At 43.4% G+C, this 12,850-nt stretch overlaps 1 long non-coding RNA gene across 1 annotated transcript; it reads right to left on the bottom strand.

The window, feature by feature from the left end:
- Positions 1-5,562: 5,562 nt before the first annotated feature.
- Positions 5,563-11,417, bottom strand: LOC134159384 (uncharacterized). Its single transcript, XR_009963133.1, has 3 exons — positions 10,649-11,417; positions 8,882-9,035; positions 5,563-5,861 (listed from the first exon to the last, which is right to left on the bottom strand). It is a non-coding gene; the product is annotated as an uncharacterized LOC134159384 (long non-coding RNA).
- Between the last annotated feature and the right edge of the window lie 1,433 nt (positions 11,418-12,850).

Here is a 12,850-nt window from a genome sequence, read left to right as displayed (position 1 = left end):
TCCACCAGCAGCCTTTCTGCAGAAAGCTCCAAGATCACATGCTAAAATAAACCTTGACTCAGTAGCTTTATACTCAGGAGTGGCAGAATAACCAAGCACTAGGGAGGAAACATCCCCCCAGGCACTTCTGACTGTACATCAAAATACAGATCATCTTCCCTGATTAAAAACTTGACAGCCAAGAGCACCTCAAGGGGACAATGTGGTGTGTGCTCCGAGCCTGACCAGAAGCAGCCTGGCAGCGGCTGTACCCAATGGAAGCCAACATCCCTGAAAGAGAGAAGCACGTCTGAGCCCAGGGGAGGAGAATGAGGTTCAGGAGGCTGTAGCATATGGGCTGGTGTTCTAAATCTCTCTTACCAATCTGTAGAGCAAACCTGTAATTTCTGTGGTAGCCATGGAAACTAAGGTACTGGAGTACAATGAAACACATGTTTGAATGTTGTTGCCACCACTGAGCGTCATCATCATTCATCATTTCTCCACAACAAGGGCAAAAAGGATATCTGTGTAGTGACAGTTTGGTTGTGGCCACTGAACTCTAGAGCAGACTGAAGAGATACCAGACCACAGCTGCTCTTCCACTCTGACCAGAGAGTAGGATGGTTCCTGGGATGCCAAGCCAGTGTCAAGGAAGACAACATCTTCCACTCCAGAAGAAAAAGGAATGGATGGGAAAAAGTGTTCCCTGGCAAGCTGTACAAAAGGATTTGATGCAGGCCTGGAATGGAGATGGTGGCTTCTCAGGGCGGTCTATACCAAGGAACTTAAGCTGTAAAATCTGCATCAGAATTTCAACAGGGAACAAACTCTGCTGACCTTTCAAACAAGTTGGGTTAAAGCAAAGAAAGCCATCAAACCGTATTGCTTAAATACTGGAAGGGAGCATGTACAGTTAAGTTACAAAGGGGCTTTAAAACAGGGCAAAGCACAGAAGATTCCTTATATTTTTGCAGCAGTCACTTGGCTTGCACCTCTAGAAAAGCTGACATGAAAAGGTGCCTAATGGAGAGATGATGCAGACTAAAGTGCCAAGAGGGGACTGTTTGAGAAGGGTGGTGAGCAGCATCAGCAGTGAGCCAGCTTGAGGGTCAGGCTGGCTGTCAAGAGCAGGCAGCTGTGCCCAGTGCTCCCAGCCCACACTCCACAGCCCTCTGACACCACCTCTGAAATGGAACAATTAAGATTTCTAATAGTAAGAGATTATTAACACTCATCAGATTCAAGTATGAGCTGGGCACTGCGGCAGGGATTCCAGGTCCTTGCCAGGGGAACCCATGCATCGTAACTGTCTCCTAATTAGACTCCCGAGTTCACAGTTTTGATGGGTTGTTACCTACTTGAATCCTAAAGATCTAGATTTAGCACCAAGGAAGGTCTGCGGAAAGAAACTGCTATGTGCTCCCTTTTAGTTTCATCTTCTAAAAGGAAAGATCTCTGCCACTGATGCCTCCTGGACAATCTGAATCTTGGAGTCAGGATATGACATTTCTTCAAACAGTGTCTCATTGCACTCCATATCTGTTCTCTGCATATAAATACAGTATGTATTTATATATTAACTGTACCTACACCTGAACATGAGGTGAAGACCTGTCAGAATTGGTTCCATTTCTTGCTTTGGGCTTACCAGCTAATTTACAGATGCCTACAGATACTGATATCCATCTCACCACTTTCCTGATATTTGTAGCTTAAGAGTGAAGACATTGTCTAATTTAGGATGCCAACCTTGCAAATATGACAGCTCTGTGACTATACGGCCTCTCCAACCCAGCTGCCTTAGCAAACCTAGCCAGAGGTAACCTGATCTGCTGGCTAGTGAAGGGACCCTGACTGGAGATTAATTTAACAGGCTTAAGGAAGTGGTAAATCCAGATACCAAGAGAGAAGGATAGATTCCATTTCTAACACCAAAAGTATTTCATATGGGATCTCTGTGTCATGACAGTCTCCTCCAAATGACTTTATTTCAACCAGCAATAATAGCCATAAATGATATGCAATTTTAGATTAAAGCCAAGGTTTAGGTTTATAACCAGAACTGAAATGCCACTTATTTTCTAACTTCTGTTCACTTCAATTTTGCCTTACTCTCTCTCAACACTCATTAGCTGACCTTTTATATTCTTGAGTGAAATCCTCACAGTATTTGGGGGGGTTGAAGACTGTCCCATTTCCCTAGAAGCACATTCCCAGCAGGTCCAGATTCCTGCCTGGCAATTCCAGAGACACATAATATTAAACAAGCACACAGAGGAGCAAGGCTTTGCCACGGGTTACAAGAAAAGGACACTGAAACTGGGTAAGCCAAACTCTCAGCACTGCCAAAGGCTCTACAGGAAAAAACTACAGTAAATATTCACTGGCAGTTGAGGAAGAAAAATGGGCATTTTGTCCCCTGGTCTGAGCAGAGGAGCAGAGGCAAGAATCACAGGTTAATTCTGCTCTGAACTTGGAAGTCACAGAAGCAAAAGGGACCATGGATCCCTTGTTAATCTTCCCCTTTACAGCTAAACCTCTGCGTGGCTGTAGCACAAGGTATGTGCTTATTGACATCCAGGTCAGACATTTTAAGAGCTACTTGGAGGAGCAATGGTGGGAGGGAATTACATGAAAACAAGTTCCTAATTGCTGTTCTGTTTCTGGTTGAGGATCACACAGTGCTCCTAAGCTAATTAAAGATTTTAGCAAATGCACAGCCCTGTTGCAAGTGTCCCATAATTTCTAAAGCGGAATAAGTAATTTCCAGTGAATAACTCAGTTGCATTCTGCCTATGAAGCACATACAGATCCCTGTGTCCTCAAATTACTCCTGGTCAATTAAACTTCACGAGTTCGACTTTACAAGCTGCAAATATCTGAAATCTGAGCTGCTGCTCAGGGGTGATATTGATTCTCTCTCGCCCTGGTTGAGTGCACACGCTTGTCTGTGAACACGTATTTAACAACTGAAAATCCATCTTCTACAAATATACGAGTGTAACTGAAATTTGTTTCCTTCATAAATTTTGGCTACTCAAATTCAATTACTGAAGTTAGGCCTTAATTTGATTTTATTTTTGTATTACACAAGCACCTAGAACCAAGTCCAGCCAAGCTAAGGTACTCTAGGTACTACTGAAGCAGTCTGGATCTTGCAAATAAATGTGCTAGAGCTGCATAAACATTTCAGAAATGGAAATACGTTTATACCCAAAAGAAGTTGCAGATTTTTAGTTGCATTTCTTCACATATTTTTATGGCTACTGAATAGTCACAGAAAGATTCTGCGTACCCCAGGAGACTAATATAAATTACAAGGCGACACAAACTCTTTCCACAAAAAGCATGTAACAGTGTTCAACAGTAATTCAAGCCTCTGCTGAAGCTGTTTCAGCCCTCAGAAATGAGAAAATTCTTCATTACTTCAGGCAACCAATTAGGCATTTTAAATAGAAAACATGGGCTCAAACCCAAAGTGCAGCTGACCCAGCTGGGGGTTTGTGATATTTGGTGAGTACTTTGGTAGTGAAGCTACAGAAGTGAAAAGCAGGTTAACTAAGGAAAATAGGAAAACAGCACACGTGGTGTCAGTGGTACCTGCCTGCACCAGGAGGAGATCTCATGAGCTTGTGGACAGCGGGTCGGACGTACAGCATCTCGGGAAAGCACAGAGCTGGTACAAGTTCAGGTGAGCAGCTCGGCAGTGATTTATTGCCTGCAGAAACTAAGACACAGCTCTTGTCACATCTCTTGAACACACTACCTCATCTGAAGACAGCAGGCTTGCAGTGTCCCTCCTGGACCTTCCGGAAGGAGGGTCCCCCTCTGTGGACCACCACACTATTTCAGAGCACGGATGCAGCTGCAGCCAGGAGCCACGAGCACCACAGAGTGCCAGGCTGTCACTCCTGTTTTACGAGGACTGTGGTGCTTTTCAGGCTGGAAATCTCTGCATTTGGAGCTAAATTCTGCAAATAGTGTTAGGTACAATGGGAATGTAAGGTCTACACCCGATTTTCTTTGTTATACCCTATACTTCCACTGCTCAGAGAGAAACCGTATTTAGATTTTTTCCATTCCCCATGCCACCAGACCCCAATTCTAAACCAATCCACTCCAGCTGGCCAACATGGTAAAAATTGCTTAATTTCAGCTTTAGTGAGTTTTGGCTAACCTTTCCTTCAACCTAAGCCTCCTAATTTTGAAACCTTTTCTCTAAACAAAAAACTTCAGTCTTTCTAAACCCCACCTCATTTATTCAGAATTAAGAGGGTTTGAGTTACTGAATGCAGCTGTTTCTGTCCTTCTTGGCTTTCTAGTGGCCTCAGAAATTTGCCACATGGAAAGGCTACTTAATGCAGACTGTTTATAAGCTCAAAAATAGGATCTTGAGACAGAAAGACATTGAGCTTTGGACAAATAAATTGAGTTGGGAGTGTGCAAATTGCTTATATTGTAATTGTTTATCTAGATTCCTTCACTAAATGGTCAACGGAAGATGCAAACAGGTCTGGAGGTACCTTAGTTAAAAAGAGATCTCTTGAAGCAATAGGGTTTTTTGCTTGTCCAAGTGGCAGTTCGGTCATCATCCACTTGGTTTTGAGAACAGTGAAATTTAAGAGCAGTAAGACACAACCACCAGGAAGACAAAGCAAGAAGGAATCCTGGTGATGCACACAAGGTACATGATATGGCTGTGCTAACCAAACTTAACCAGGCTTAAGCTATGGTTATCAAAACAGCTGACAAACTAGTAAACTCTTCTATCCCACAGTCTGAAACACAGAGGCCAGTGTAAAAAGCTGTGAAAGAGAGAAACAAACAGAAACCAAGTAAACCCCCTGCACTATTTCTCTAATCCACCTGAGCTGGGAATAACCAGGGTCTGGCATCTGACACAACCAAGGTGCAGACACTGTGTGAGGTACAAACATCCCAGCAATTTTAGTTACCCTGCTCTGAGACCACACGAATCCCAGGCACAAAAGTTCTTTCTGCTTTGTGCAGATATGCATTTAGTTTGGCTTTCCTTCCCTTCTCCAGAGCTTTCTTCTACAAGTTAAGGCTTGAAAGTAAAATTAAAAGATACAGTCGCTTGTTCCACATGTCGTGCAGGAGCTAACCCAGACGTGCTGCCTCCCACAATGTTTCCTTCCGCAATCCCTGACTTTAAGATTGTCACACAAGCAGCATTCAGCATCTGCCCCCACTGATGTCACCAGACTTTTAAAGCACTGCCACGAGCAGACTTGTTGGCTTTCCCTTTGTATTTCGAGTTATAAACAGGATCAGGCAGGACTTTTAGGCAGGATGGTCTCAGTAATCTCAGTAATAGAAGAGAATATAGAAAAACAGCTGGAAAGCACTTCCTGGGAGCAAACCTGGAGCCCTTCTGCTTCCCATTGGACCCTTGCTGCTCTTACTAAATTCAGGAGAATCTCAGGCTCTGGCATACTCTGAGCTCTTCCTTTACACTTCCAAGGAGGTAACAGAGCATAAGTGTTACAGCCTTCTTGCGTTCTTTCAGAAGAAGACTTATACTTTATTTCTTATTTTCAACTTACACCTTATTTCTTCCCAATGCCCATGTTCTTCAGCCTGCCAAAACACCTCTTGGCAGCATCTTTCAGTCAGATGTATATCACAGCTTCCCTGCCATGGCGTTTTGGCCTCATTTAGTGTCTAAGCCCCACAGAGCCCCTGCAGAAGGGGAATCCTGGTTCAGTTCTGATGTGCTGCTCTCCTGCTTCCCAACATGCAGCTGCTGTCGGCTTGTCCTCATAAGAGCCCTGCAATTTCAGTTGCATCTGTTCTGATTAAATTCACCAGATAGGCAAAGCTCTTCTGCCCTTTGAAAGTTATTGCCTTCCAATAACCTAATAAAAGAACCATCTGGAAACCTTTAGAAGTTTAGATACGTCCTATTTGATTTTCTGTATGAAGGGATGAGGAACAGGACTGCAACAGTATGGGAGCTGGAAGCAAAAATGTTGTTCAAACTCAGGAGCTGCAGATCCCTGCTATTAACGCCGTGTCTGAGCAGCGCCCTGCTACCTCTGTGATGAATGAGATTACTAGAAATTCTGTGACCATTAGGACCTCTTACCTCTTTTTCTGCAAATTCCATGGGACATCACTGCTCACCACACCCTCGTCTACACACAGAACTAAGCAGCTTCCTTACCATACAAAATCATCCACGTGTTTAATGCTACATCCAAACCTCTGAACATGGCCTCTGTGGTGATTAAGCAAAAGTTTATGGGACTGGCTGCTCCATTCTGAATGAGACACCAGCTCAGAAGTGCTCACTACGCTTGGTCTGGAAGACGGGGGGCTCCTGACAGCAAGCAGAGCTGCAAAGGAGAGTTCTGCAGGAAAACATTCTGGCACTGATTAAGAGCTACATTAGGAAGCACTAGACTGAACAACTCAATGTGTGTGCACACACGTCTGTGCTGCAAGTCCAGGTTGAGGTTCACATAAAAGGTTTCACAGTTACTGGAAACCTCTGTCCTCACCTCTGCCCTTAGCTCCTGATATATAATTATTTGTTAATAGCTCTCAGGGAGGGGAGCTTTAGCAACAATTTGGGCCTTTTGTTTTTTAGCAGTTTCCCTAAATCCACTTGCTTTTCAGATTCACTTAGCCTTGCTGTGTGCTCTGAAAGACCAGAAAATCTTGCACAGGCTCCCCCAGATGTGGTCTTTGTGATGTTTTTCTCTGCTCTATCCTGATATTACAGATGCACAACTTCTAAATATTTCCACTGTTTGGTGTGGGAATTGTGAGATCAACCTCCCGACTACTTCGTTCTTACTCATTTATCTTTCAGTTTCCCACTTGAATGAGAAGCTTTTGCACATGCCAATGAAAAGAACCAAGACAGGAAAAGTAGTTCATCTTGAATTTAAAACAAATACTATAGTACATTGTTTGCACTGGCCCTACTGTTCAAACACTGCCAGGTTTGCAAAGCTGTGCAGCAAGATGCTGTCCAGCTTCGCAAGCGAGTAGGAAAATGCTTTACTCAGAGATTCCCAGTTAACTTCACAGCTTGAAGGACTCTTTCCTCTTTAAGTACACCTGCAACCTTCTAATCTGCTCTGTAGCAGGCTGTGGTATTTGCAGTCATCACGAATAAAGTATTTCTGAGCTTTTTGCCTAATTCTTAAGCAGTTTTTTTTTGCTATGTGAGCAACAAATAAGCAGATAATATATATTCTCTGCACATCACCAATAGAGCTTTGGAGAAAACCTGTGCATCAATAAGGCTGACAAGAACAGTGGTGTTGCTGTATTAATAGCTGAACTGTTCTAAAAGTGTAATAGAAATCCAGTTAAAACAAAGCATGATGTGGTATGCGCTAAGTAAAACTAATATGTGCCAGAGATTGAAACCACATCATATTTTAATATAAAAAGTTATTAACTTCTGGCACCTTCATTTTTAAATCCTGAGTTTGAAACCCCAATGGGATCAATTTTGAGGTGCAGAGCAACTGCCCATAGCGAAATCACTTTAATGTGTCATAGGCTGGGAACTTAAGTCAACAGATATTTTGGAGAAGCTAATCAATAAAGCTATAGCAACCTTTAGACCAAGAAGAAATTATTTTAGCTGAGAGATCAACTTGTATCTCTCTTCCCATGAGGAGTCAGCAATTTCGTCTAAATGCAACATGAAGAGATACATTCCCTGCAACTGAGGGAAAGCGCGTTGGGTTTTGTTACACTGGGCTAAGTCTAAGAGGCACTACTATCAAATTCACCAAATAAACTTTAGGCAGGGATTAATAAGGAAAGAGGAGATGTGGCAGATGGTGGTACTCATGAAGTAACGTGGTCCTGTTCACATTTTCTCCCACTGAAAGGAAGCATTCAACGATATAAAAAACCAAAAAGGCTCCTGGCAATGGATTTGGAAACTTCTTAGAATAATCTATTTTATACAAGAGAGATGGAAGAATTATTTCCAAACTGGGATTTGACATTTACACTACCAAGAATATGTCTCTAGGAATACCAGGAGTTTGAAGAGACAAGAGCTGTTAATATTTCCACTTCAGTACACAGACTTGTCAACTGGGGGTAAAGAAATCTGTTCCTCCATGGCATGGCATCACACTCAATTAAACAAATTAGGGGAAGGATACAAGGGGAAAGAGAAAGGGGGAGGAGACAGAGAATGAATTACTCTTCTTTTTTTCCCTGAGTCCATCCGTCACTGGTTACAGTTAGCAACAGAAAATCAAACGAGTTGCACCAGTGGTCTGTTCAAACCTGACATCTCTGTATTTCTAGTTTAAATTAGAGTAGAATCAATGGAAGTTTTACAAAGACAAGTTGAAGGCAAAGCTTACAAGGCACAGTGTTCAATCTGCCTGCCAAGGTAAGGTTTAGCCTTACAGGAGTCATTAAGGTTAATGCAATCCATAGTGATGTGACAGTAAGATGCTCTATTTTCATTACACCAGAAAGAAGCCCTGATTCACTGTGGTTAGGGCTAATTGGCAGTTTCTAAATCACATGGTAGTAATTGTTTACAGTTGTAGAAAAGGAGTATATTGTTTTCACTGCTGGTTTATACATTTATCCAGTTAATCACTCACTTAATTCTCTTTGATAGGTGGAAATAAGAAATAATTGAATTCTAGTTATCTTTTGACATTTACTTTTCAGCTAAGAAACTGGTTTGCTGTTTGACCAGGAATTCAGGTCAGGGGAAGAGCTTGAACATGACTCCCCCTTCCTTCTGAGAGCAACCACCTAGACCTGCTCACCCAGGCCCTTGATTTAGTTCAGACAAATCAAAAACATGTTCATGGGTTCAGGAAGTTAGGAGATGCATTCAGAGTGCCACAAGTTTTCCTCCTAACCAAAGAAAAGTGCATACCCAGCCTGCTGCACATCTGACTCACATCTTCTACCTCCTCATCCTGGTCAGATTCTTGCATGTAGCAGCCTCTTGTTTTGTGTGCTCTCACCATCCTTTGCTCTCCTTGGAAGAAGCCTGGTACTCCATTGCCATTGCTGAGCTCTAGAAGGCCCTGTACATACAGAAGAGTTACCTCATGGCAGCTCTGGGTGAGGACAGGGTGATGTAGGTCTTGGAGCAGGTAAGGGGTGAGTTGGGGAAATCACCACAGCAGAGGCAGCACCAAGATCCTGCATGGCTGAGTTACGGCATGAGAAGCCCCTGTGAGGAAGCCCAGTTCCCACACAGGGTATGGATCTGGGGTGATCAGCAACCTCAGGGGCTTCATCCAGTCATTCCTTGCCTTTGCAGCTCCAGGAGCATACCAAGGTAATGCAGCTCAAGTAGGTCTCTAAGCAAACTTCAAACCCCAGCAGTTTAGAAACCATTCTCCTCAAACCGCCCTTCTGCCAAGCTCACACAGGAGGTTTTGTGACATAGTTAGAGCAGCTTTCCGTGCAGAGCAGAGAAATGCTTCCAAAATACTGTGACATTCGGAAACTCTTCCCAGGCAGGCACATCCTAAGGTATTTAATAACCAACAGAGCTGGCTGTTTAAATGCCCTGCTCCATCGAGGTTTTCTAACCTGATCTGGAGATCCTTCTGACAGCACTTTCTTGATGAGAGATTGCCTCCTAAGGATGGTGTATTCCATGGGCTTCAACAGGTATACACAGCGCAGGCTTAACAAAGTTCATTTTCCACAGGGGAAGCGCAGGGGCATGCCTTTGCCTCCAGGACAAACGATGAGATGATTACAAAAATAAAAGAGAGAAAGCAAGTATCCATTTATATATTAACAGCCAACAGCACCTAGGTGACAGGGAAATAAAACTGTGATAGTTTGGCAAGGCTGTGGTAGAGATGTGAACATCGCTAATACAGAAAGGAACCTTAAAATATTTATAGGAGTTATCTGCAGAGTCAAACATTTATTTAACTAGTATAAAATCAAATTCTCACATGAAATATAATAAATTCTGCATGAACGGAATGAAAAGCTAACATGTTATAAACTCCCTGAGTGAACCTGAATGCTTCCTGGTTTATAAAACTGACCACACTGATATCTGATGTGAGGACAAGCAAAAAGGGACAAGGACAAAAGGAGGCGATCCTGGCCCCCTACTCTGCTCTTGTGAGACCTCACCTGGAGCATTGTGTGCAGTTCTGGTGTCCTCAACATAAAAAGGACATGGAACTGTTGGAACAAGTCCAGAGGAGGCCACGAGGATGATCAGGGGCTGGAGCACCTCCTGTATGAAGACAGGCTGAGAAAGTTGGGGCTGTTCAGCCTGGAGAAGAGAAGGCTGCGTGGAGACCTCAGAGCAGCCTTCCAGTATCTGAAGGGGGCCTATAGGGATGCTGGGGAGGGACTCTTCATTAGGGACTGCAGTGATAGGACAAGGGGTAACGGGTTCAAACTTAAACAGGGGAAGTTTAGATTGGATCTAAGGAGGAAATTCTTTCCTGTGAGGGTGGTGAGGCACTGGAATGGGTTGCCCAGGGAGGTTGTGAATGCTCCATCCCTGGCAGTGTTCAAGGCCAGGTTGGACAGAGCCTTGGGTGAGATGGTTTAGTGTGAGGTGTCCCTGCCCATGGCAGGGGGGTTGGAACTGGATGATCTTAAGGTCCTTTCCAACCCTAACTGTTCTGTGATTCTATGATTCTAAATTCTGACTCACCTTTTGGTAGCGAGCAGTGCTGTGATGCTTTAGGATGGATAAGCCAGTGGTTGATCACGTCTCCTAATTCGCTTAACCCCTTTTGTAACCTTCAAAATGAGTTCAGGAAGAAGCATCAGCCATTGAGGAAGGCACCATGTGATGCTACACCTGCTGAATCAGGTATTTCACCCTATAATAAATCCCATCTAGAGTCAGCTGTTTCTAAATTGAAAAACAAAGGAGTAAAATCAAGTGTGTACAGTCAGGTGTGTTAGGTACCACCTTATATGTCTAGGGTGCTATCTTAAGAAAGCAATAAGCTGTCAACTACTGGAAGTTAAGAGATGAACTTGGTCACAGGGCCCAGGCACTAAATGAGAGAGGCTGACAGGGATGATTAGGTGGGGGGAAGGTACCAGTATCACAGGCTCAATTCTATAAAAATATGCCGTCCCAGAGGGCTTTTCTGTAGCATTCCTGATAGCAGTGAAGCAGTTAAGTGAAGCAGTGCTGAAGGACAAAGTGAATTCTGCTCCTAAATCTATGAGTTGCGGTGTTGTTTGTTTGCACAGGAGGTTTCTGAAGCTACTGCTTTATGACTCCTGCAGTGCTTTTCTCCATTTGAGCCTGCGAAACCCTGTAATTCACTGTCTTTCCCTGTTCAGCAACTTCTCCTTGCTTAGAGCCAGTAATGGGGTTTGCCAGGAAAATTCAACAGCGTTAAGGGACAGAATTTCTTCTTCCAAACACAGGCCTTTTCAGAGAATCTGTTTTAAAGCAGTAATGGAGATGGCATTTCAGGACCCCCCAAAATCAACATTTTGTGGCCACATTCCCACAGCTGCAGGGTGTCACACTGTACCTGTCCCTTACCAAGGCTGTCCTTTAACACTGGGCTATTTGTCTGTTGGTTTAGGACTCCCGAATCAATCTCTCAGAAGGCTGTGACATATGAAACCTTAAAAAACAAAAAAAACAAAACCCCACTCAGTTTCAGCACCTAGAGCTGACAAGAACTTTCTTCTGACTATGGTTCATATGCAAGTCTCTTACTTGATTCGCTCAGCAAAGAACACGGTGACAAATGAGTCTTCCACCACATCACGTCTCCCAGCCTAATCATTCAGGACTCCCAAAAGCTTAAGGCATCTGCCACTGAAAGATACAAGAAAACCAGTTCTTTAGCAGCCAAGAGGCCCAGCAGATCTCCCACCCTTCACTGCCTGAACTTGCAGAACTTGTTCTGGTCTAACATGAAGATTTTTCCATGGACAAGCTGTCAGCTCCCTTCTCACACATGTTGGGCTTCAGCTGAGGGCACTGCTGGTGCCTTTATCCAACAGTGTTTAACTTTAAGTACCAATCTGGTTACAGCCTACAAAACCATGAGAGAACGGACTGTTCCCTGGAAGTGCTACCCCAGACACACATTTGCTGGATTGATTCTGCTGTTAGCACATTGAAAGAAGTGGGAAAACTCCTTCCCTTAGCATCTCCCCTTCACTTGCCTGAAGGAAAAGAGGGATTCCCATGGTGTCATACATAATTCAGGCTATGCAAGAGTGGACATCGAAGCAGACAGGGTGCAGTAGTTGATCTGTACATCCTCTCTTGGCCGTACAGCACCTTCCACCATTCTTTCTTTTGACATCTTCAGCCTGTGAGTGTCTTGAGTGTGTGCAGTTACTTACTAAGATGCCAGAGCCATTACGTTAGTACTACAGAAAACAAAATAATTCACACAATGGTTCATGAAAAAGGCACTGAACAGATATTTCAGACCCCATGACATAGCCTGCACTGAAAATTATGTCAGACTCTTGGTTTAACTTTCAAGTTTAACCTCTCTAGGAGGCTTGCCTGCTTGTGCAATAGCATTCTCCTGAGATTACTAAGTCTTGTGCTATTATGCTGTCCTGAGTAGACAATATTGAAAGACATCTGATACTGTCAGGTTGGTTATTTTCTATAAAGTTTTATTGTTATGTAAAGGAAGCATTTGTTTTCCTTCCCTAAGACTTTTCCCTTCCTGCTCCAGTTTGGTTAATTGAATGTTACCAATTTCATTGGTATCTGGCTTTAGAATGCCAACAAAATATCTGACATTGTCAGCAAAACTCTGACTGTTCTCACAAAGCACTGTTTCTGTGAGATATTGTCAGCGACACATCCCCTGCCTTGCTGAGCTTCCAGGTAAAACCTACATATTTACAGAAGCTT

This window comes from Pezoporus occidentalis, unplaced genomic scaffold, assembly GCF_034315485.1.
Source record: "Pezoporus occidentalis ecotype Australia unplaced genomic scaffold, CSIRO_AGI_Poc_V1 ctg145, whole genome shotgun sequence".
NCBI classification, from domain to species: Eukaryota; Metazoa; Chordata; class Aves; order Psittaciformes; family Psittacidae; genus Pezoporus; species Pezoporus occidentalis.
This window is presented reverse-complemented; position numbering and strand designations above follow the sequence as displayed.